The sequence below is a fragment of the Dermochelys coriacea genome, chromosome 1, assembly GCF_009764565.3.
Source record: "Dermochelys coriacea isolate rDerCor1 chromosome 1, rDerCor1.pri.v4, whole genome shotgun sequence".
Classification (NCBI taxonomy): Eukaryota; Metazoa; Chordata; order Testudines; family Dermochelyidae; genus Dermochelys; species Dermochelys coriacea.
In genome coordinates this window covers 180,077,132-180,102,871 of record NC_050068.2, presented here as the reverse complement: position 1 = coordinate 180,102,871, position 25,740 = coordinate 180,077,132, and the positions used below count along the sequence as shown (strand labels likewise).

The window sequence follows — 25,740 nt, the reverse complement described above, 5'->3', positions numbered from 1 at the left end:
AAGAGAGTCTTCACTTGTGGAATCCTTGGCTCTGTCTGTGTGGAAGGAGGAAGTTCTGGGAGGGCCAACAATATTCTGCTGAATTCTTCTTTCAAACAACCTAAAAGAATATAGCCAACCAAGCAGGAAAATTGATGACATTATGCATCTAAGGGGCCACAGTGTGGATGCTGCTTGCCTGTGGTGGATCTCCAGGGTTCTGTGAAATTTATGGGCCGAACTTTTTGTATCACTTTGTTGCAGGTGAACAAATCCCATTTCTCTCATAGAAGAATTAGGAGGAAATGCAGGCCACGATTCAGCAAAGCACACGCATAAATATAAATGTGTGAGTACTGTCAGAAACTGAAACATGGAGGGCCAGATCTAGTGGTCAGTGAGATGAAAGCCAGGCCAGGAACTGCAGCCAGAGGTTGAAACCAGAGTCAGAAGTGGGTTCAGAACAGCAAGAAAAGGGCTGAGAGCTGGGCTGGAAACAAGGCTGGAGCAGACTCAGGCCTTTGGATTAGGTCCCCATTATCAGGCCAGTTCCAAGGCATGAAGTGATTTTAGGCAGACTGAGGTCCTATGAGGCTTAAATGCCTGCCCTGAAAGTCACCAGACTAGTTCCTGGCTTGTAGATTGGCTGGAGTGTAACACAGGAATGATTTATCACCACCTGTGGCTTAATCAGGCTCTAGTTTAGGTATAACTCATCACCTCACAAGTAGTACCAGGGAAGTCAATTCATTTCAAGTTATGCATGTGCGTAAGTGAAGTACGGAGCGTGACACTGTCAGATCCATGAAGTGTCCTCTCATCAGAGAAAGCATTCTAATGCTCTAACAAACCAAACAACCAAACAAAAAAACTAAGCACTTCTGTCTCCAGCATTACTACAATCATCATTTGGTCTAGCGTATCAGTCTTCATTTTTCTTTCACTTGCACTTTACATCAGAAAGATGCCAAAGAAGATCACCTGAGCTCACCCCATCTCTTCCCAGGTCCTCAATATTAATCTTTATTCTATTGAATTTTTGTTCACCCATGTTATTGGTAAACAATATAAGTTACATAAGCACTATACTTAACATAATTTGCTGATAATAAGTAATCACATTAATTATTAAAATACTGCCTCATAAAAATATTCTTCTTTGAAAATAAAATAATTTTCATTTGGATCATGCAGAAAAGTTTACACTTTGGACATTTCCATACACATGTCATACTTAGTGTCTGACCTAATCCCAATAAAGTAAAAGGGGAAACATTCTCCCAACTGTGAATTACAAGGTGCTTACAAGGTGTACATATATAAGGAGAGCACTGCATTAGGCCACTACTGACTATATTTCATTTCTCACAAATGTGTATGTAACTGTTTACCTAGCTACCTAGAATTGCATGCTTTACTGATTACGACAAGACAGAAAAATGTAATGCTGATAGATGACGATCATAGTTTGCTTTACAACTTCCACAGATGTTATATGTCGCCCGGAAGTACAATAAGGAGTTGTCCTCATGTTCCAAGGACAAGCTGGAAATAGGCATCTGTCATAATATACTGACCTTGAAAACTACTCCAAGATGAAAAATTCAAAGATAATTTCCATGAGTAAAAATAATGAAACAAGGAGATTCTTACACATCTAGAAAACATGAAACTATTGTCTTAGACATTTAAATGTAAGATGTATATTTCAGCTCTGAACAATGAGAACTATCATTATGATATATCATTTATACTATTCTTCAGGATGGGTATAACATAGGTAAGTGGCAAAACTTTATTATATATATTGTATAAGCATATGTATATAGATATGTGTGTGTGTATATATATGTATATATATATATATATATATACACACACACACAGAGACGTTATTATACTTGGGGTGTTTTGTTAGTTTAATGGTTCTTTTTTATTTATTAATTTATTTATTTGTTCTGCCTGCATCAAGGAATTATCCAAAGAGTGATAATTGATCAAGCAATTGCATTTTAACTGTGGTAATAGAGTGATTGTGATTATTTGTGATTCTTCTTCTTTGTTTTGTTTCATTTCAGAGCAATAATATTAGCTCAGATGTTTAACCATCCACCCAATTTATCTGTTAAACCACTCTCAGAGTTATAATTTGTTAATTCTTACAGAATCTAAAATGGGAATGACAATTTCTTGCCTTCACACAGAAATTCCTTAACTATTGTTAGTTACACCATGCTGAATTTGCACATATAGATTCTGCTATTTTTGTTAAAGCAACAGATAATATAGATTTATTAAAAAATGTCATTGTTGTGTTAAATATCACAGGCCTGATTCTGCTCTCACTTAAACTGATAGGAGTATCTTCACTGAAGTTATAGGAGTTACATTAGTGGATAACCAATGTAATTGAAAGCAGAATGGCACCCAGACTACTAATTTCTGCCTTCTTGTGCAACTCCATTGTTTCAGTATGGCTGCATGTAAATGTGGGCAGAATTTGCCCATAGTAACCACTTGTGTACAGTGTTTTTAAAAAATAATCGATTCACTCAGAATTAGAAACAGACGTATTTTTATTTCTTCTTCATAAACTGCTTTCTAATGGCCAAGGTATATAACAGAGTATATGACTTGCTGCCCCCAATAGAATAATGCATCTGTAAGGTAAGTCTTTTGGATGACATTAAATGTGTTGCTATAAAGAAGACTGTGATTAGGGAAGGATCAAAAAATAGTTTTGACACTGAATATAACTAACTGTATTTTATTAGATGCAGTGTTAGAACAGGGAGACCTTCAGTGACAATGAAAATACTACCACAATGAATGCAATACCTATACATATTGTGATGAGAACTGCATTAACCTACTTTGCTGTTAATCAGTAACTAGAGATAAATATGCATCCGATGAAGTGAGCTGTAGCTCACGAAAGCTTATGCTCTAATAAATTTGTTAGTGCCACAAGTACTCCTTAGTACTTTCTAAGGTGCCACAAGTACTCCTTTTCTTTTTGCGAATACAGACTAACACGGCTGCTACTCTGAAACTAGCGATAAATAAAGCGAGCTGTATTGTATTTGCACATTAAATATAAGTAAAAATTAAAAATAAGCATTAAAAATAAGTAAGTAAATAAATAAATTCACCAACACACAACTCAGAGTACAAATAATTAAATTGTGGTTCCAACAATGACGTAAGCTGTAAGTTAGGTTTGAAATTCAGCAATGAGACCTGGCTTTGAAGTAACACTTCTGTTGTCAAGGGTTACTGATGGAAAAAGTACTGATCCTCCACTTCCAAATTAGAGTCCAAAATAATTCAGATAATGTGTTTCAGATACAGTTGATGCTCAAAGTACAAGCTGAATAAAGATCAATTTCTCAGTATTTTCCTTTGTTTTGTTTTCCTTTGTTTTGTTTATACATGTCTGTTGAAATTATGGGCTGATTGCTGTTGACCTTATTCTATGCATCACTTTCCAGCAGCATTCAACTGTAAACTGCAGACATAATTTGTAATTAAGTTCACATTTACAATGATTGTACACAACTGAAGTACAAGGAACATATATTGTTGCACGCTTTGTCATATCAATAAGTATCCTAAATAAGACCTTGTGAAGAATGTACTCTTGGCAGAGAGTTCCATCACTTGTTCAATGGTGGGCCAAGGAATAATTTACAAAGTATTTAGGTCCTTAAATATGCAGTCCCTCAAGACATTAATTAACAGGGTTTCTTTTAATCTTAAAGAAAACATCCCTTTATTAATAGTCTTTTCTAGAGAACTATTCTTTAAAAATGGAAACATACATTGCTGGAAAAAGCTGGTCACCATACACACACATAATTTTAAATCTCCTTGATTTGTAATTTACATGACTAATGTGCCAATCTATACTGAAGCTGTAGGAAAGGTAGCATAGTAATTAATGACAAATGTTTAATTTATCAGGACAACCTTAAAATCCTTAACTGTTAAAATTATGCTTTCATTTTTAGATTATTTTGGCCTATGTTACTATTTTATTAATACTTAAACTTGTTTTAGCTTTTACAAATCAAATACAAATACAAATCAAATTCTATTTAGATGTGTTGATGGGTTTGATTTTCATCTAGGATATATTACTTCAGTGTGTTCATTTCTTTGATCAAATAAGAGAAATAATGTGTACTTAATGAAAAATGAATCGGCAATGTATTTGCATTATAAAATAAGAGCAATTTAAAATTATTTCTTAATTATTGATATTCTTTATACATACTAAATCTATTCTTAATTAGCACTTTCAAAGTTAAATTAAGTTATTTCCCTTTGGAGAAAACGTTTGCTTTTCCTCTTTGCACAGGGAAACAGATGAGTCTTTTAAAAGCATAGGAAGAGGAAGGCGTGGGTAAGTAGAATTCAACACATAATTGATTAATTCCAGTAAATAATTTTAGCTATTAGAGAACATATGAATGATGGATAATCTAGACAGGGAAGGGAAAAATTTTCCAAGATAAAGCCAACTTGTGTGAATACTTCTCTGCAAATTTTCCTTTGAAATCCAGCTGATTTCCCATATCCATCCTCCACAGCGTTATTGAAAAAGCAGGTCTGAAAGGGGAGATTGCATGACATCCATTTAATGTGGCTTTTTCTTGGTTAACCATTGCAACACGTATCACAATACCAGAGGTAACGAATCAATTAAACAAGATTCCCCCGCCTCCTCTTCCTCTCCCTTCCCATTCCCCTCCAAATCATTCCTTCTCCAAAGCCGCTTGCATTTTGCTGCTGCTTTGTAGTTTCTCAGAGACAGAGCAATAGGACCCAGGGGCCTTCCACAGCCACCAATAGAAGCTCATACTTGGGTCTATTTGTATGCAAGCCTTCTGCTCTACGCATTAATAGTAATACAGATAACGGGTCTGAAAGAATTCTCTTCTGAAGAAGGATTTGATTGTCCAGGGTCCTGATATTGGGAAGAAATCCGGTTTCATCCCCCTTTATATTTAAAAGTCTCTTGAGCAGCTTGTTTTCTTAAACTCTAAAAAAAAAAAAAAAAAAAGGTCTCTCTATGCAAGGAAAGTTGCAAGGACTGAATCATGGAACTGCTAGTTTTCTGAAAATCTTATCTCACAGGGTAAGTCCCCCAAATAACAAAGCAGCGGATGATATTAAAGACCCGTCTAGGAGTTCAAAAGGGATGCAATTGTTTTGTAGTTATGCTGCGTTCAGGAATAGGTTTCAAAGAAGTCAACAGTTTCTAAAAGAAACGGGGAATGATCAAAGAGGGAAACCCTAATGCAAAACGCACAGTTCGTACAATGAGCAATCCAACGAGTTTCTTTGCAGGTGCTGTAGCTTTGTTTATTGTCTCTAACGTTGTCGGGTTATTGTGGCTTGGGATTCTGCGTTATTGTCACTGGGGTTGGGGTTTTTTTTGTTTTTTTTTGTTTCGTTTTTTAACCTTATTAAGCAAGAGGGTTTAAAGCTGCGCAGTCTTCATCCCCTGCTGTATCTGAGCGTGAGCGCGCGGGTTAACCCATCTTTTTGGAGCGATCTCGCGGTGCATTTCCGCTTCGCCTTTCGCCTTCGTCGGGGCTGTCGCCGCGAAACGGGGGAGCGGATGGCTCGGTTGCGGAATGAGTTGCCGGCTCTCTGCGTTCGGCGGGGTAACTTTGCAGGGCTCGGCGCCGCTTTGATGGTTTGTGGGCGAGCTGAGTCAACAAACGGGGGCCGGCAAAGGGGGGCCAGCGCTCCTGCACTAGAGCTCTGCAACTTTGAGCAGCGTTCGGGGCCGGGGGGGGGGTCCCCTTGTACTTTCCCCTGTTCGGGCCGGTTTGGCGTGTGCCGCGTGTGTACGTGAGCGAGACGTTGTGTCTCGTAGGGGCTCCGCTAATTTCTTTCCTCCTCTTTCGGCTGTCTCGTTGGAGGAGAAATGCCGCGGGTTGTAAACTCTGCTTCCCGTCTCCCCTGGCGCAGCCCGCCGCTTTGCGATGGGCAAGAGGGAAACAATGTAACCCTTTGTAACCCCGGGGGTATAAAAGGAGAGACTCTCTCTGCCCCCACTTCCCCTTGGGCTGCCTGGGAGTACAACGCTCGGTAGCGTTCAGCTGCGGTGGGAGCGTCGTGCGAGGAGGGGAGCCCGGCGGCGGCCGAAGCGCTGGGAGCTGCTGCCGGGGCGGGCGTCCCCTCTCTGAGGCGGCTGCGGGGGCGCTGAGTGCTCCGGCTCGGGTCTGCAGTGCGCGCCGCCGCACACAATGGAGGCAGACCCCCTCTGGGCTGGCGCGGGGGGAGGGAAGGAGATCCCCGGCCCCGCCGCAGTGCCGCAAAAGCTCCCCGTCGGAGAGCGTCCAGGCGCGGCCCTGCGAAGTTCCCCAGCCCCGGGCGCTCGCTAGGGAAAGCCGCTCGGCAGGGGCGCGCTGGCGCGTGAGGGGGCCGAGAGGTGCCGCCTCACGAGGGAGGGGAGCGGTGGGGCGCTTGTGGGGGGGGGGGGGCTTGTGGTTTCCCTCTCCGCCTCTCCTCCCCCCCCCCCTCCCAACCCCGCTGCTTGGCTGACAAAAGTAATTGCCATAAAACCTCCGGGGGCGGAGAGCAGCGCAAGCCCCCCCCCCCCGCGCGCTGGAGTCCCCGCACTTTGCACAGGCGCTTGTGCCCCAGGGCGGGCGGGAAGCGGTGGGTAGCAGGTGCCACCCGGGGAGCTCGCGCCGCCCCTGCTAAAGTGCTTGGAAGTTTGTCCCGGTAGCGTCCCTGCTGCGTCTTCCTCTGGGGAAGCAAGAGCGCGAGGGGAACCTCTGCGCCCTGGCCTGGGGCACCAGGTAACCGGGGAGCGCGCGCCTCCAGCGAGGGCACTGCCACTGTTCCCTCAGGCAGGTCTCAGAAACGCCCCTTGTTTGCGTGCCGAGGCGAAGGAGGACAGCGGCCCCGCCCCCGCCCCCGCCCCCGCCGCCATGTGGCGTGTTGAGTTGAATGAGCAAGAGGCAGGGGAAAGGCGCTGGGGGGGGGCTTCTTGCTGCGCGAGCAGGTGCAATGCACCATTTGACACGGCGTGGGAGGAGGCGAAGGTCCCAGCCGAGGCTTCCCGGGATAAGGGGGGCGGGGGCGCAGACGAGCGCCGAGCTGCTTCCCCGCGCTCTGACCGCAACGGGGGGGGGGGTTGCCGCCTGGCGGGGATTTCAGTGGCTGAGGCAGTTTCTCTGTAATGGTTGAAAGCCAATTAAGGCGTCATAGTAATTATTATAAAGAAAAGGGGGACTTGTGGCATCTTAGAGACTAACAAATTTATTAGAGCCTAAGCTTTCGTGAGCTACAGCTCACTTCACGAAAGCTTAGGCTCCAATAAATTTGTTAGTCTCTAAGGTGCCACAAGTCCCCCTTTTCTTTTTGCGAATACAGACTAACAGGGCTGCTACTCTGAAACCTGTCATTATTATGACCTCGTAATTGAATGTCCCTGGGTTTAATTTGGCCTTGTTAGTACATGGAAGGGAGGCTTCCCAGGAATGCCCGGTTGCTGTGTGATGACCCTGGCCACTCAATACATGGCTGTAAGGAGCCTTTACTACAGCAAGATAATGCATCCGATGCTCACGAAGGCTTATGCTCTAATAAATTGGTTAGTCTCTAAGGTGCCACAAGTCCTCCTTTTCTTTTTGCGGATACAGACTGACACGGCTGCTGCTCTGAAACCTACAGCAAGATAGTGGAGGTTCCACCTTTTGCATAAAAGACAAGTTCGGGTCATTTGTTGTCCTTAGAGGTCCTATAGTTTTGGGTTGCATTTTGGGAGGGGGTTGGAATAATCTTAATATTTTGGCCCAACTCAAATTTGAGTAGTTAGAGCAGGGGTCGTTGTGCCGAGTCTTCATTAATTAGCTATTTTGCAGTATGTTTTAAGTTGGCAGAGTTTCTCTAAGCCCACGGGAGCCTTTCAAGGTTAAAGGTTAACTAGTTAACAAGTGGATTTAAAATAATTTTCTAATTTTATTTATTTTTTAGTAGTCACCTTTCGTTTACAAATATAAGCTTGATTGCATCGGTAAGTAGTCCTGTAAAAAAAAAAAATAAAGGGAAATTAACACAACCATTTGTTATCCTAAACACTGAAGAGGTGGTTTTTGTTTTTTTGTTTGTTTTTGCAAAGAGAAACAACAACTTTGTATTATGTATTAAGTGCAGGCAATCTCCTAGCATTCTGTAGGTGGAAGGAGTTGGTCCTCAGCTCCCAGACCAGCTGGCATAGGCTAAATCCAGGCCTCTGCAGGCAAAGTGTACTGCATTACAAAAGGTTCCTTACAGTCAAAGCTCATCTTCTGCCACCTGGGAAGTATAACATTTTGCAGGAACCAGTTTGCAAGTGAAAGAAAATAAAGATTTTCCTGCTGTAAATGGAGGAATTAAGGCTGGCTTACTAACAAACAGCCTGATTCTTTCCTTTGTTACATAAATTTTATACTGGGGTAACTCTATCAAAGTCAGTGGAGTTACACTGGCATAAACCTGGTAGAGAATTAGGCCCAGTGTTTGGAAATGAGGTGGGGGGAAGGAAGACGACAATGCGGATAAAGCATTGTAAACTGAAGTCTTTGAGTGAGGCTTCACCAAACAAAAGTCTCTCAAGCAAACAAGATTAGGTTGCAATTCACAAGCTGTTTGTGTGTGCCCAGATACCCTAGAAATACTTACAATAGTAATATGTCATTAATGTTTGAACGGAAATCTTCATTGATTTCAGTGGGACTGCTAACTAAAAATCAATGACATAAGACCCATAAGAGTCTAGATCCCGCAACCAATCTGAAAGACAGTTTAGCTGCTGCTGTTCGACTTTCTAGTTACAAATCAACTTTTTTTTTTTATTCTTTATAAAGGGGAATAATCACCAGTTATAAGTTGGCTGAAACCTCCGTCATCTCCAGATATCCCACAGTGCAATCACTGCAATGAGTGCAGGCACCTGTGGTCTGTCTCATGCTGCTGTAGAAAGAGATGAGATTTAACCCTCTCTCTGTCAAATATTGGATGAGGTCTACACTCCCTACATGCTGTGTAGAAGGGACTGACTTGATGTCTTAGCAAATGGGAGATTAATTGGATGCTTCCCTATATGGCATGCTTGGCCTTCCCCGTTGAGTACTATTATTTATTTGTGCTCAGCCTTTTATTTGACATGCACTAAATAATGTGGGAGTCTCTCTTCATAAATTCTTCATAGACTTCTCCATGGATGATCTAAGATGTTCAGCATGGTCAGTGGTGAACAACAGAGTCACAGAAAGGTAGACTTTCACATATATATCTTTTGTTGAAAGGAAGAGAGAGAAATTATTCAAAAGCCTAAACATAAATTTTAGTTTCTAGAGTTGGATAAATCTCCTCCAGAGACTCTACTTTAGATCTGACTCAGGCCAAAAAAGAAATGTGTTCAATCAATATCAGTCTGACCATATTTATTAAAATTGGAAAAACATGCCTATGGTTTTGCACAGTTTAGCAGGCCTGGTCTTTCCTGTTCAGGAGAAGCTTAAAATATCAGAGTAGTTGCACTTCAAGACTGGCACAGTTATATTGGCATTGGTGCTCTTTGAGAAAGCTCATCATTGTGTATCAGACTGCTGACATGTGTTGCTCTTCCATGAGGGTTAAAATGTAATAGTCATGCAAATTCATCTATCTTTTGGGGAAAACAATTCAGAAAATGTTTGATTCATTTTGAAAATAAGTCCCCATTTTTGGTAAAAATGAGTGTGCTCTAACTGGATTGCATTTATATGTGTCTGACTTTTTATATGAGACTATGTATTTGAATTCAAAAATGTTTACTAAACATTTTAAAAGTAAATAATTATAGGCAAATTACCTATATTCAGTAAAATAGTAGAAATAAAAGTATTTTATAAGGTTACATTCAAAATCTAGTCATCCATATCCTCCATTGCAAAGTAGTGACTGCACCCCACCATCAGCAGCATCTTAACAAAGAGCCAGTTATCCAGATCAGGAATGCCCACTTCTCTTGCACAATGTAACGGGAATCCGATGGTGGTATAAACTCACTGTAGAAGATTCTATGCCATCTCCCACTTTCCTGTTGCCTGTATAATAGGAAAAAGGGATGTGGCCAAAGGAAAGCTGAAACAGCCATACATAGTAACAATTTCCAGCTGTGGTTTTATTATTTTACGGCTGTTAGCAGCTGTCTAAATTAGAGCAGCCCCTAGGCAGGTTTAATTTATAGCTGGAGACTGTCCCTGCACTCAGTGGCATTAGGTTTGAGAAAGCACAAAGATGAGTTTTCTGCTTTGCACTGTCATACTTCAATCCTAACTTGAGCTGCATGCTCCTTGCATAGTGGATGGTTTCCCTGAATGGATAGATACTAAATATTTCTTTATTATCCTCATAATTGAATGTGTGGCCCGATACACTATTTACTCCACACCATTCAAACCCTGCATGGATTACAGAATTATGAATTTCCTCATGGGGTTTACTATGGCACCCATCTCCATAGTATCTGACTGCTTCACAAATGTTAATGAATTTATCTTTACAACAGCCTTTTAAGGTGAGGTGGTATTGTTATCTCCATCTCACAAATGGGGAACTGAGGCATTAGGGCCCAGATCCAAAAAAGGACTAGTGTGTTGAAACCCTTAATCCCAGTTTTATGTGCCATTGTGATCCACAAAACTCCTGCTCAGTTGCTGGCTAACCCAGTAGGTACCTTAGACTCAATTGGAGAATATTTTTTTTTCCCCCTCTGTAAAAATCCCTAAGTGCCTAAGTTTCTGCTCCTGGACATGTATAACCCACACATCTCCTGGGTGTGGTGTTCTGTCCCCCTGTAGTGGCACTGAGACCACCTAGAGATTAATGAGTCTGCTATAGCCTAAGATAAGAACCATGTGGCTTTTAGCTCATGCAGTACAGGCTCATGCACTAAGCTTCAGAGGTCCCAGGTTCAATCCTGCGCACTGATGACCAGGGTATGTGGGCATTACACATGCACACTGCTGCCTCAGTCTAGGTGTCCGGGGACCTGTCTCCCAACAGGGTGATCTTCAAACCAGGGGAAGATACACATTGCCCTTCCTATCTTGCCTATGGGGCCTGATTCAGTAGACATGCTCTGGGTATGTGTATGCGGTCAGGCTCCATTCATAATCTGGAGGAAGAAAACTTTTAGCTCTTTGGTTAGAGGGCTCACCTAGAATGTGGGAGACTCGGGTTCAATTCCCATCTCTGCTTGATGGGGAGAAAAGAGTTGAACAGGTGTCCCCCTCTTAAGAGAGTGTCCTAATCACTAGGCTGTGGGATATTCTGATGAGGGTCTTTCACTGTCCTTTTGAAGATGTTCCACTTTGGTTAAATAACTAGTCGTTAGAGCTGGTCATCCACGTCCCAGTAGATGCACTAACCATCATTCTCACTTTCTTTTCTGGCTCAATTACTGTTTAAGTATTTATCCAAAGTGGAATCCATTTCCTAACTTTTGAATGCTTGATTTTGCAATTTTAGTTTTCTTTTTAATGATATTTAATGATATTTTCATATAACTTACTAGCTTTTAGATATTCAAATTGAATTACATCATGTGATACTATATTGACCACCATAGGCTTGGAACCTTTAGATCCACAATACTGTCCCATGCCACTGAAGCTAATGGAGTAACTGGTAGCAGTAATAGGTTGTTATCTGTTATGCAGATCAGCCTCTAAAGGAAGTTGAGGGACACTCTTAGTCAGTGAGGCTCACAGCTATTTTCCAGACAGCAGAAGAATGTTGAGTTTCAGGAATTGTGGGTTTAATATTAGTTTCTGGAGGAGATTGTGCTCTAATGGTTACAAGCCCTTCTGTCCCTGTCTTCAAACTCAACCAAATTTTGGTGAATTTGACACCCGTCTGACCCCAGGGCAAAGTACCTGCCAAATATCAAGTCACTGCTCCGAAGCATGGAGGTGCAACAGCTACTCAATGAAACAGTTATGAGAATCTCTGAATATTGGTTAAATAAAATTTTCTCCATACCTCTTTCTTAGATATGATAAAACATTTACGCTGAAACTTTCCAAAAAGTTCAGCCGAAGGCAGACATCTGGCATAGAAAATTTCTGCCTGGATGATTAAATTTTGGCCAAATTAGTGAACATAGTCTTATAATAGAAAATGCTGGGCATTTTTAATTTATAGGTCTTGCTGTCAGCTCCAACTATAATATGCTGAAAGAATCACTAAGCTGTGAGCTACTGTTTGATCTGTTGTTATGTGAGGATTCAATAATCCACCATAATCCATCCTTACTAAGTGGAGAAAAATCAATGATGCTGAAATAGTGGATGGGAAAAGGTATGCTATTCATATCATGTACAAGCCACAATAACATATTAAAGATGTAACAAAAGTTTGGACGCCAAAAAATAAAAATTCTAGCAACACCTATCAATTAGACATTATGAATAATGGAATTTGATTGACTCCATTAAATTTGTTGGGGTTGGGGGAGGGGAAGTGGAAGAGGATGCCACTTCTCAAATACAAATAGGCAGTCAATCAGTTTGACTCCAGAATGTTCACCCTTGGTAAAATTATTAACAAAGTGGGCAGAATGACAGATGTGCCACATCAATATACTTATTTAATGAAGGTCAATGGAAAAAATTATGGAGGCCACCTCGCTTTATACAATAGAGTTCTCCCGGGCCACATCAAAATGTAACAAAATTGGTACTCCAGCCATATGTTCAAGGTGGACATTAAAGATACTCATATGGATTAGAGATGGGGAGAATTTCCTGAAGCTTTGCTACATATTTTACAGTGCCTTTGGGAAGTGGTATATATAAAAATTAATGTAATAATAGAGGCTTCTTTTGTTCAAGGCAGTATGTAGAGGGGCGCTCAACAAACCAATGATCAAAATGACTGATTCACAGGAATCCTGGTTCCTATGTACCTTACTGGTATCAAAATATTCCACATTAAAAAATTGGAAATCACCTATAACTCCCAGAATAACTTGTACAATGGATTAAATGACACTTCAGATGCTGAAAGAGTATCCTATGTAAAAAGGAGAGAACGACGCTCATTTAATTATGCTGAACATTCAATTATTAAATTACGTTTCCACATCTGATTTTGTCAGCTGTGGGGATGCATGTCCCAGAAAAGACTATGCAACAGTATACCAAGTGTAAAATTTGAATCCTCCAACCTAGACCTATCACTGGGTAACAAAGTTGTGAGGCTCTGAAATGCTGAGGAAAGGCAATAAAAATATGAACAGAGACCTATGGGTCCATCCCTAAAATTTGTGACATTCCAAGTGGAATGTCATGTATTTCAAAAGATTTTAGAAAACAGCAAACCAGAATAACATAAATGGAACTCTACTTGCTATTTATTTGCAGTTCTAGAATAAGTGGAGATAAATGAAACACAAAATATGCAATGAAAATTTGAGACTTCAAAACACTTTCATCAAACACGCACAGAACTAGAAAAACACTTCACTCCATTCTCCACTCAAACAATCCATATATCTTCTGTTCCACCTGACCCCTTAATCCATACTGAACATGCCCAGTCCCCTTCATCCATCAATCTCTTATTCTCGTCTCTCCTCTGATCCTCTTTCCCATCAGTTATGAGCCCCCCAATCCATTTATTGCCCCCCAACACCATCAATCCTCTGCCACAATTAATTCTTTCTCCTAGAATCCTCTCCAATTATTTATCTGCCCCAATCCATCCTCTGCCCTACCTTCAGCCCCCAGTGGAGCTTCTGCCCTTTCAGCCTCATCAGTCCAGCATTGCTTCCATGAGTCCATCCTCTGCTTCCAGTCTTGTATTCTCTCTGCCCACCTCAGGCTCACCACTCAAATGATTCTTCTCCCTTCCCCTACAAGTTCCCAATCAAATTTCTTCCCCAGGCCATCCCTTTACTCTGTCTCCCCAAGCAAATCTCTGATTATCAATCCATCCTCTACAAACCCCGAACTATACTCATCCTCTCTCCCCATAGTCAATTCATCCTCTGTCTCCTGTAAACTAATCCACCCATGAAATGATCCTCTTTCTGCAGTAGCCTCCTCCTAGCAAACTGACTTTTTCTGTAATTCCCCTCTCCAGCAGATGGATTTCCTCCTCTCATCCCAAGCAATTTGGGCACCCTCCTCCACCTCTCTGTCCCCTTCCCCACCACGAGCAAATTGGTCCTTCCCAGGCACTCAATTTATCTTCAGTCTCCAGTATCCCAAGGCTTTCTCTCATTGGATGGGGGTGTCAGGGTATTTCCCATCTCTACTCTCAGTGGTTATGTGAACAGGTGAATCATTCTGTGTTGGACCCCCTTCCTTAGTCAGCCAGAATATATAAGATGCCAGTTCTGCACCCCTTCATCCTCCTTTCAATAATTATTGCTGATCAGGGCAGCACCTCAGGTGGCCATTGAGGACCTGGTGACCATTTGCAGCTGGAGAGGTACAGAGTACTCCTGCTCACACAGAGGGATCTTCAGGGAGGGGAAGCAAGTGGAGGGGAAGCAGTGAGGATGGGATGCAAAGCTGGCATTCCCTACCTCCTTTCCATAGCAACAGGTCTATTCCAACCTTTAAGTTAGCATGTGAAAGAGTCTAAAAGGTCTGGTGACCTAGGTTTCTGCTCCCTACAATAATTTCCTAATGTCTCTTTATTTCATCATGCTCTCTGAACTGCAAAACCTAAAAGCAAGAGAAATGTGATTTCAATGTGTGATAAAATTATTATAACTTCAAATAAATACTCTGGTACACTTATATGACTGTGTGATCTCTGGATGTACAATAGCATACTCAAATGTTCAGAGACCTTTTTGCTTCTTTAATTTTAAAAAGAAACCATTGAAATGGAATGCAAAAATGTCATTAATGCAATATACTGGCTGAGACCATACATGCACAAAGTTATTAATATTATTTATTATTGGTATTCCCATAGTGCCTAGAAGCCCCTCTGTGCCAGACACTGTACAAATGCATTGTAAGAGACAGTCTCTACCCTGAAGAATGTACAGTCTAAAGAGACAAGACAAACTAAGGATGGGAGGAGAAACAGAGATACTGAGAGGTGAAGAGACTTGTCCAAGGCCTCGCAGCAGGATTAGAACCCAACTCTCCAGACTGCCAGTACAGTGTGAGATCCACTGTGTTGCCTTTTCAAAATAAGAAAATTCAAATGACAATAGCTATAGCATTTGTAACTCCTCAGTGTTCCATGTATAGTAAGACATTAAAGTGTGGTTCTACTTTGAATGTTGGTTTGGTAAAAATGGCCTTGTAGGCTCACTCAGATTCCATATAAAAAGGTTTTAGCCAGTCCTTCACACTCAACCTAGCATCTGAAAGTCAAGCTGTGTTCTTTTCTTTTCAGTAAAACTGATCCAAATTAGATCATCTGTAAGTGTACATATCAAATGCATCCCAGTTGGGTCAGGAGTATTGGTAATGATGAATGAGAATGAAAGCACACAGCCAACTATGAACCCATGTTGAGTTGTCACAACAGCCTGTTGGAGAGAGAGAGGTTGGTTGTTTTTGATACTTGAGCAAACTTTATACGAAGTCAAAAAGAAGTAAATAGGAAACCACATGATATTAAATTTGCAAACCCATTTTTCATAGTTACACTATATGTTACAGGTGGTACCATAAAGAGTGATACAAAAAAACCTTGATCTTATGTGCAAAGGGGCTGGGTTATGGTTGCCATGGAAACCTAAATTTAAATTAATGACTTTGAGTATAAAAATCTCAACCATAATTGAGCATAAAGCCAAATTATGGTCTCACAAATACTCATAGCAGTCCTAGTGCAATTAAAGGAAGCTGTGAGCATGTTGTTGAGAGTAACTTTTGGCCAATAGTTTGTGTAATTTTAAAAAGGCAGCTTCTGAATATAACATAGCAAAACAAAAGAAAGCAAAGCCTCTATACTATATTGTTTGCAATATGCACACAAAAAGTCAAAAGAAAGAAAGCTGAAATGTACCACTGCTTGCAGTTCATGCAGTGAAGGAATCAATCAGTGAACTCCTGCAGGGAGTAAAGCAAAAATTTGCATTATAATTGTTTCGTGCAGATTCCTGTTCAGATTAGAGTGTGCAGAATCTAGAAGAAAACAATGCACTTTTTTCAGATGTAGTCATCTATGCACAGATTATGAACAGATAGGAACGTTTCCTCTGAAACTAATAAGAGGAGAGAATGGGAATAAACCCTCAAGATATATTTTATCTTACACCATGATTTTAGACTGCAAGACAGTCTCATATTTGTTCACTATATTTTTGAGTGATTCAGTGTTCACTGTATCTATTATATATTAGTGTGCCTTAATATAGAAGGTAGTTATAGTAATGATAGCATCAATTAGTAAAGATTTTGCAAAAATCTTTTGAAAAACTATGCCAAACTGGAGGAACAGAAGAACTGTGACACATCCCCTTTTTGTTTTTTTTCTGTTGAGAAACAGAATACTGCATTATTTTTCTTAACCACCTAATCACCAATACCTTCATGATGACATCCAGAGTGGGACAGAGAGAGACTCTTGATGCCAAATCTATGAATCCCCTTTTATGCACTATCTAAACCAATCTGTATTTTTTCTTTTCTGATACTGGAACATGGAGGAGAAACTTCTGGCCCTAGCCCTTTAGTAGCAACTCTTTTGGCTATGTCCACCTAATAATCTTCATTAGAATGATGGAAGCATCTGCCCTTAAAGAAATCCCAAAATAGTATTTTCTGTAAATGTGCATTTAATGCATCCAAACAACCTTATCACTTTCATTTTGTGACACTCTGAGGGAGAAAAACACATTTTTTCAGATGTATCAGAGGAGTAGCTGTGTTAGTTTGTATCCACAAAAACAACGAGGAGTCCGGTGGCACCTTAAAGACTAACAGATTTATTTGGGCATAAGCTTTCATGGGTGAAAAACCACTTCTTCAGATGCATGAAGTAAAAATTACAGATACAAGCATAAATATATTGGCACATGAAGAGAAGGGAGTTACCTTACAAGTGGAGAACCAGTGATGACAAGGCCAATTCAGTCAGGGTGGATGCAGTTCACTCCCAATTATTGATGAGGAGGTGTCAATACCAAGAGAGGGAAAATAGCTTTGGTAGAGAGCCAGCCACTCCCAGTCCCTGTTCAAGCCCAAATTAATGGTGTTAAGTTTGCAAATGAATTGTAGCTCTGCAGTTTCTCTTTGAAGTCTGTTTTTGAAGTTTTTGTCATAGAATCATAGATTATTAGGGTTGGAAGGGACCTCAGGAGGTCATCTAGTCCAACCCGCTGCTCAAAGCAGGACCAATCCCCCACTAAATCTTCCCAGCCAAGGCTTTATCAAGCCTGACCTTAAATACCTCTAAAGAAGGAGATTCCACCACCTTCCTAGGTAACCCATTCCAGTGCTTCACCACCCTCCTAGTGAAAAAGGTTTTCCTAATATCCAACCTAAGCCTCCTACAACTTGAGACAATTACTCCTTGTTCTGTCATCTGGTACCACTGAGAACAGTCTAGATCCATCTTCTTTGGAACCCCCTTTCAGGTAGTTGAAAGCAGCTATCAAATCCCCTCTCATTCTTCTCTTCTGCAGACTAAATAATCCCAATTCCCTCAGCCTCTCCTCATAAGTCATGTGCTCCAGCCCCCTAATAATTTTTGTTGCCCTGCACTGGACTCTTTCCAATTTTTCCACATCCTTCTTGTTGCAGGATGGCTACTTCTAAATCTGTTTTTGAATGTTCAGGGAGATTGAAGTGTTCTCCTACTGGCTTTTGTATGTTGCCATTCCTGATGTCTGATTTGTGTCCATTTATTCTTTTATGTAGAGACTGTCCGGTTTGGCCAATGCATATGGCAGAGGGGCATTGCTGGCACATGATGGCATACATAACATTAGTAGATGTGCAGGTGAATGAGTCCCGGATGGTGTGGCTGATTTGGTTGGGTCTTATGATGGTGTGACTAGAGTAGATATGGGGACAGAGTAGGCAACGGGGTTTGTTACAGGGATTGGTTCATAGGTTAGTGTTTTTGTGGTGTGATATGTAGTTGCTGGTGACTGTTTGCTTCAGACTGGAGGGCTGTCTGTAAGCGAGGACTGGCCTGCCTCCCAAGGCCTATGAAGGATCATTTTCCGGGATAGGTTGTGGATCGTTGATGAAGTGCTGGAGAGGTTTTAGCTGGGGGTTGTACATGACGGCCAGTGGTTTTCTGTTATTTTCCTGTTGGGCCTGTCCTGTAGTAGCTAACTTCTGGGTACCCATCTTGCTCTGTCAATCTGTTTCCTCACTTCCCCAGGCAGTATTGTAGTTGTAAGAATGCTTGATAAAGATCTTGCAGGTGTTTGTCTCTGTGTGAGGGATTGGAACAAAAACGGTTGTATCTTAGGGCTTGGCTGTAGACAATGGATCGTGTGATGTGCCCTGGATGGAAGCTCGAGGCATGTAGGTAGGAATAGCGGTCAATAGGTTTCCGGTATAGGGTGGTGTTTATGTGACCATCACTTATTTGCGCTGTAGTGTCCAGGGAAGTGGATCTCTTGTGTGGACTGGTCCAGGTTGAGGTTGATGGTAGGGTGGAAATTGTTGAAATCCAGGTGGACTTCTTCAAGGGCCTCCTTCCCGTGGGTCCATATGTTGAAGATGTCATCAATGTAGAGCAAGTAGAGGAGGGGCGCTAGGGGATGAGAGCTGAGGAAGCGTTGTTCTAAGTCAGCCATAAAAAATGTTTGCATACTGTGAGGCCATGCAGGTACCCATAGCAGTGCCGCTGACTTGAAGGTATAAGTTGTCCCCAAATCTGAAATGGTTGTGGACAACGTCACAAAGCTCAGTCACCAGGTGTGCCGTGGCCTCATCAGGTATACTGTTCCTGACAGCTAGTAGTCCATCCTCATGTGGAATATTGGTATAAGGAGCTTCTACATTCATGGTGGTCAGGATGGTGTTTTCAGGAAGATCACCAATGCATTGTGGTTTCCTCAGGAAGTTTCAAAGATAGCTAGGCATGCTGGTAACGTAGGGTCTGAGAAGAGAGTCTAAATAGCCAGATAAACCTGCTGTAAGAGTGCCAATGCCTGAGACGATGGGGCATCCAGGGTTTCCAGGTTTATGGATCTTCGGTAGCAGATAGAATACTCCTGGCGGGGCTCTAGGGGTGTGTCTGTGTAGATTTGTTCCCTTGGTGTAGCAGGGAGTTTGTTGAGCAGATGGTGTAGTTTCTTTTGGTTCTCCTCAGTGGGATCGGAGGATAGTGTCCTGTAGAATGTGGTGTTGGAAAGTTGTCTGGCAGCCTCCTGTTCATTATCTGACCTGTTCATGATGACTATGGCACCTCCTTTGTCAGCCCCTTTGATTATAATGTCAGTTATTTCTGAGGCTGTGGATGGCGTTGCATTCTGAGATTATGGGGCAAGTGATGCTGTTTGTTCACAATTTCAGCCTGTGTACATCTGTGGAAGCACTCTGTGTAGATGTCCAGTCTATCATTTCGACAATCGGGAGGAATCCACACAGAATTCTTCTTCTTGTAGTGTTGGTAGGAGTGTTCCTGTGGATAACTGTGCTGTTCAGTGGTGTGCTGAAAATATTCCTTGAGTCGGAGATGGCAAAAGTAGGCTTCCAGATCACCGAAGAACTGTATTATGTGCGTGGGGGTGGTGGGGCAGAAAGAGTGTCCCCCGAGATAGGACAGACTCTTCTGCTGGGCTAAGTGTGTGGTTGGATAGATTAACAGTGTTGCTGGGTGCGTTAAGGGTACCACTGTTGTAGCCCCCTGTGGCACGTAGGAGTTTAGATAGTTTACTGTCCTTTTTCCTCTGTAGAGAAGTAAAGTGTGTGTTGTAAATGGCTTTTCTTGTTTTTGTAAAGTCCAGCCATGTGGAAGGTTGGTTTTGTATGAAAGTCTCCAGTTTTGAGAGTTCATTATTGATCTTCTCCTGTTTGCTGTACAGGATGCTGATCAGGTGGTTCTTCAGTTTCTTTGAGAGTGTGTGGCACAATCTGTCACCACAGTCAGTGTAATATGTCGATTGCAATGGATTTTTTTACCTTCCGTCTATTTGGTATGATGTTCATCTGTTTGCACTTCGATAGGAAGATGATGTCTGTCTCTATCTGTGTGAGCTTTTTCATGAAGTTTGTGGATTTCCACTTCATAAGGCTAAATTCAGTGCCTTGCATGGTGTCAAGTATCAGAGGGGTAGCCATATTAATCTGTATCCACAAAAACAATGAGGAGTCTGGTGGCATCTTAAAGACTAACAGATTTATTTGGGCATAAGCCCAATCATTCAGTAACAGATTTAAAAGTAGCCATCCTGCAACAAAAAAAGTCAAAAACAGACTTCAAAGCGAAACTGCAGAGCTACAATTCATTTGCAAACTTAACACCATTAATTTGGGCTTGAACAGGGACTGGGAGTGTCTGGCTCACTACGAAAGCAATTTTCCCTCTCTTGGTATTGACACCTCCTCATCAATAATTGGGAGTGAACTGCATCTACCCTGACTGAATTGGCCTTGTCATCACTGGTTCTCCACTTGTAAGGTAACTCCCTTCTCTTCATGTGCCAGTATATTTATGCTTGTATCTGTAATTTTTACTTCATACATCTGAAGAAGTGGTTTTTCACCCATGAAAGCTTATGCCCAAATAAATCTGTTGGTCTGTAAGGTCCAGCAGACTCCTCGTTATTTTTTCAGATGAATACTCATGTCAAACACTATAATGCATTAATAAAAATTGACATCACTACAGGGCAGAGTTAAGGTTATTTGAGTGCATAAACTGTGCATCCCCTCTCCCCACCATGTATGAACTTCTTTTAAGTTCAGTCTTAACTTTGATTTTCCTAGGTTTCTATTGCCTGTTCTTGGGTAAGTACAATATTATTTTAAGTTACTGACAGGTAGTCTTCCAGGCTAACAGGATTTTTTGTCTGAGATATAAACAGAGTCCATTCAGGTCAAAGGCAATACTCTAAAGTCTTCAAAGGGAGCAGGAGCAGGCTGAGCATTAATTATTACATCAGTAATGCTGTAATTTTTAATTGATTTTTTTAATTAATTTAAGATACTGTACATTTTTTCTTTGTAAAAGGACTCTTTTACTGTAATACCACTAAAATCTATACTAAGCCCTATTTATCATTTACAGTGTTTTATAAGTATATTTTTATGGAAAAGCCTAGGTTAGCTGCAAATGTAAATGTCTCCTAAATTTGTCTAAGATGAAAAAAATACTCTCTAAAACATAGCTTTACTTGGGCTATTTTAGTGACTGACATAATCAGTATATATATGTTTCCTTTCATACATAGCTGTGAATACTATCAAAAGCATTCTTCTGTACCTACTTGTTTATTCTACTGCAATAAAATTATTATATTTTATGTATCTACTAACAATAAGCAGCATTTTACAAGGTTATACTAAAGATAAAACATGTCCTGATCTTACCAGTGCTAGACAAGACCAGAATAGACAATGTTATAGAGTTGACAAGGAGAAATGCATCAATTTCAGTGTCGTACATTATATAGGGCTAGATTGTGAGTTTACAATCCACCCTGAGTACATTCACAAAAAAGAAAAGGAGTACTTGTGGCACCTTAGAGACTAACAAATTTATTTGAACATAAGCTTCCGTGAGCTACAGCTCACTTCATCGGATGCATTCGGTGGAAAAATTTCCACTCCATATGGCTAAATTCAGTGCCTTGCATAATAACAGGTTTCAGAGTAGCAGCCGTGTTAGTCTGTTTTCGCAAAAAAGAAAAGGAGTACTTGTGGCACCGTAGAGACTAACAAATTTATTTGAGCATAAGTTTTCGTGAGCTACAGCTCACTTAAGTCTCTAAAGTGCCACAAGTACTCCTTTTCTTTTTTGCGAATACAGACTAACATGGTGGCTACTCTGAAACCTTAGTACATTGTTGCACTGCTCCAGAGCATCCCCAGAGGGTTGCTGCAGAGAAGGAGTAAAATGTACTGGGTCTAAACCTGGCACAGCTTCTTTGCCAAGTTCACTGAGGGGGGTGGAGTAGGAGACAAGGCTCTGTCCACTTCCAATAGAGTTTGCTTCTCTTCCCATGTTGTTTTCTTTGATACGAATACCTGGCTCTCCTTACTCTGTGCTAGCCAGGCCACAATTTGGCCTATACTAAATTGCTGAAAAAGACAAATTACTGAATGATTTGTATCTTTTCAAATTGTATATAATCCCCTTATACTTATTTATAGAAGCGATTATTTTATGGGTATATTAAGGAAACTCCGATAGTGACTCCATATTTAATGGAGCATCAGAATTTTCCCCAACAGGAATCTTTACAGTCTTCTAGTTCTATCTGTCTTGAATATCTTTGGGGGGAAAAGGTTTTTGAAATTACAAATCTCAGTATGTTTGAACTGTTTTAGGTACTATTGGGTTGAAAAGTTATATTGTTATTTAATTACAGTGTTCCAAAAATCACTAATTTCAGATAATCTGACAGGAAGTCTCACCTCTTTTGGTACCCTTTTGGCATGCAGATGCCTCAGTATGTACCCATAGCAAAGAATTCAAATTATTTAATACACTTTGTCCCTTTTTATAGCAAATCAATCATAGTCAGAAAGATCACATCAATGAGTAGAACTAATTCACGATGGGAATGGATAGTTTATGGGAACTGACTGTGAGTGTATGTGTAAGAATCTGGCATAGGTGAAAGTATGATTATGTGTTTGCATTTATTATCCCTTAGCAACTCACAGGATTTTCAACAAGTGTTTTTTATGTTTGAATAATAAATAATCAACCAAGAAAGGTGTATGTGAAGGACCATCACCTACTTAGGTCATGTCACTGAGTGGCTGTTGCCAGCTAATGAAAGTATTCCTTTAGCTCAGGCAGTAGGGGTCTGCTGGTAACTAGGATAAAAACCCTGCAGATGTCCTGTAGCTGGGATTGTTAAAATATTCTTTACAATATACAGTTAAATATACAATAGTTTAATTTCGTAAAAACAATGCAGCATAAGAAATGTGAGATTTACCTACAGTGTTGTCTGTGCTATTACATTTTTGCTAAGAGGTGCAAGTATCTGCCAACTTTTGTGCAGATAATAATGTGTACAGATTAATGAGATTCCACTCTTTTTTTTAAGCCCTGGTCTTGCAATTGGCTCTATGTGGACAGACCCCTGTCTCCTTGTGGAGCCATGTTGACTTAAATGGAACTCTGAATGAGAATAGGGATTCATCCAAATGGTCCTTAGTGCAGGGTTAGGGCCTTGAATTGTAAGTTCCTTCAGGTCAAAGGACTTTTTCTTCTTATGTCAATTCTGCACCTAGCACGTTTGGACCACTACCATATTTATTATAGATAATTAATAATATGTCAATGTATCATGTAAATTGATTGAAAAATTAGCAGGAAGTAGTCTGATTTGTCATTGCACTGTGTTTATTATATAAAAAGAAAAGGAGTACTTGTGGCACCTTAGAGACTAACAAATTTATTAGAGCATAAGTTTTCGTGAGCTACAGCTCACTTCATCGGATGCATTTGGTGGAAAAAAAAACTTATTTTTTTTTCCACCAAATGCATCCGATGAAGTGAGCTCTAGCTCACGAAAGCTTATGCTCTAATAAATTTGTTAGTCTCTAAGGTGCCACAAGTACTCCTTTTCTTTTTGCGAATATAGACTAACACGGCTGCTACTCTGAAACCTGTTTATTATATGTATCTCAAAAGAAGACAATTGCAATTCTAACACCTATACCTTATTTCTCTGAGTGCAAATGCACCCTACAGACCTTTTATTATAGTATAACTAGAGGGCTGGTGAATAATCTCAGCATGGTTGAGCAGCAAATGTTGGAGGATAATTGGATCTGCAGGCTAAGATGGTATGAATGTTGAAAGTGTCATGGGGAAGATTGATAGGTAGCTATTTTACATTGTGTTTGAAATCTGCTTTTTGTTTTTGTGTTCCTGTGGTAGACATTTAGTTTTTTTACTTTTAAGGTAACTTTAAAATTTTGGCTTAAATTAAATATTGATGTTAGTGCTTTCTAAATTATGTCTTTATGAGCATATGAGTCAGTAAGTAGAAAGTGTTGAGAAATTAATTGGGGATATGTGATGAATATCTTAAATAATATCCATTTTTAAAAGAGACTCTTTGAACATAAAATTAAGACATTGAATTAAGTCAGAGTAATTCTTTACAAATATAAATGATTCAAAGCAGTAAATTAGCTTTGTGTTTTATCGCTATTTTCTGCTAAAGTGCTATTTTTATAAACTTATTGTGTATTAAAGCCTTCCAAAATCCAGGACAATCTCAAAACAAACAAAAATAATGATGGATCCAATCCTGCATCATTTAATTAAGCAACACTGCCATTGTCTTCAGTGAGAGCTTTGCCTGATCAAGAACTATTCCATCTCCATTCACTCACCGTTATCCATCCTTCTGTTTCTTGTCTTCTCCTGATAAGGTCTTTTTTTTTGTCTGTCTTTATTCCTTTGTTATTTATCATAAACACTTCATACTGAGACCTGTTTTCTTGCATCCTTGAAAAGTGTCCAATAAACCTGTAGTAAGGCATTGTCTAAGGGCATGTCTACACTACAGACGTAAGTTGACCTATTTTAGGTCTCACCAGGAGAGCTAACATCGTCTGAAGAGGGATACTGTGGGGGGATGAGAGCCAGAGCTCTCGGTGCATTTCCCTACTGGAAGCCCAGCTGCCCGTGGGCTCTTGGCTGCCCCCTCCCAGCTAGGAGTGCGAGGCAACCACCTGAGCGTCTTGCCTACCCACTGGGACTGGGGGAAAGCCGCCCAGGCTTCTGTGCTCCCTGAGCCGGAATGGAGAGCCAGGTAGGTGCAGTAGGTGCAGCCTGGCTAGGAGTGGGGAGCTGGGCTTTAGCTGCCCAGCTTTCTTGTCAATTTCAGAGCTCCAGCATAGGGCCCTGAAATTGACAAGACAGCTAACAGCCAGTATAAATAATGCAGTGTCTATGCAAACACTGCCTCTCGCTAACTGTATCAACATAAACCCTATGCCTCTTATGGAGGTGGAATTATTGTGCTGGTGTAGTAAGGCACTTACATCTGTGGGACAAGGCTGTAGTGTGTACATTGACATCATTAGGTAGACATAAGGTGTGTAGCAGGGTGTTGCTGGTGCAAAAGCACCTAATAAGCCCCTGCCCAGTCAACTCCAATCAGGGGAAACAGTTTGAGGCTGATGGAAAAGGCCTGATGCTGCCCTGAGGATTGGCAACAACTGCTGGCCTGACAAGCCAAGGGCTATAAGGGCTGGGAGGGAGCCAGAATAAGGCAGTGGGCAGCCAGGGAGAAATCAGTTAGGGAGGAAGCTGGAGGCCGCCTAGCTGAAGGCTGACTCTGCCTGTAAAAGAGGTTGACTAATCCTGCAAGGCTTGTATATAGAGAGTCTGGTGGAGGGAGAACCTTATGTAAATAAAGACACGGATGTTGCACAACCCTAAAGCCTCTCTGAGCCTTATTGGGGGCAGCAAGCAGGCCCAGGAAGAGGGGCAGGTCATGAACCCTGTTACACGTGGGGGCTTGTCCGGGATCCTTTGCCAGAGACACAGTTTGGCGATCCGGAGATGGAGGGCACTCTGCAGTGGCTCACAGAACAACACTGGGAGATGCAGAAAATACAGCAGGCCTTTCAGCAG

General features: G+C 41.1%; 1 protein-coding gene across 2 annotated transcripts in view; it reads left to right on the top strand.

The window, feature by feature from the left end:
• The first annotated feature begins 4,814 nt into the window (after nt 1-4,814).
• ROBO1 (roundabout guidance receptor 1) overlaps nt 4,815-25,740 on the top strand; it is a 1,032,116-nt gene continuing 1,011,190 nt past the window's right edge. For both annotated transcript variants that reach the window (XM_038413136.2, XM_038413109.2), the window contains exon 1: nt 4,815-5,119. The gene's annotated coding sequence lies outside the window, so the exon portion shown is untranslated. The remainder of the gene's footprint in view (nt 5,120-25,740) is intronic.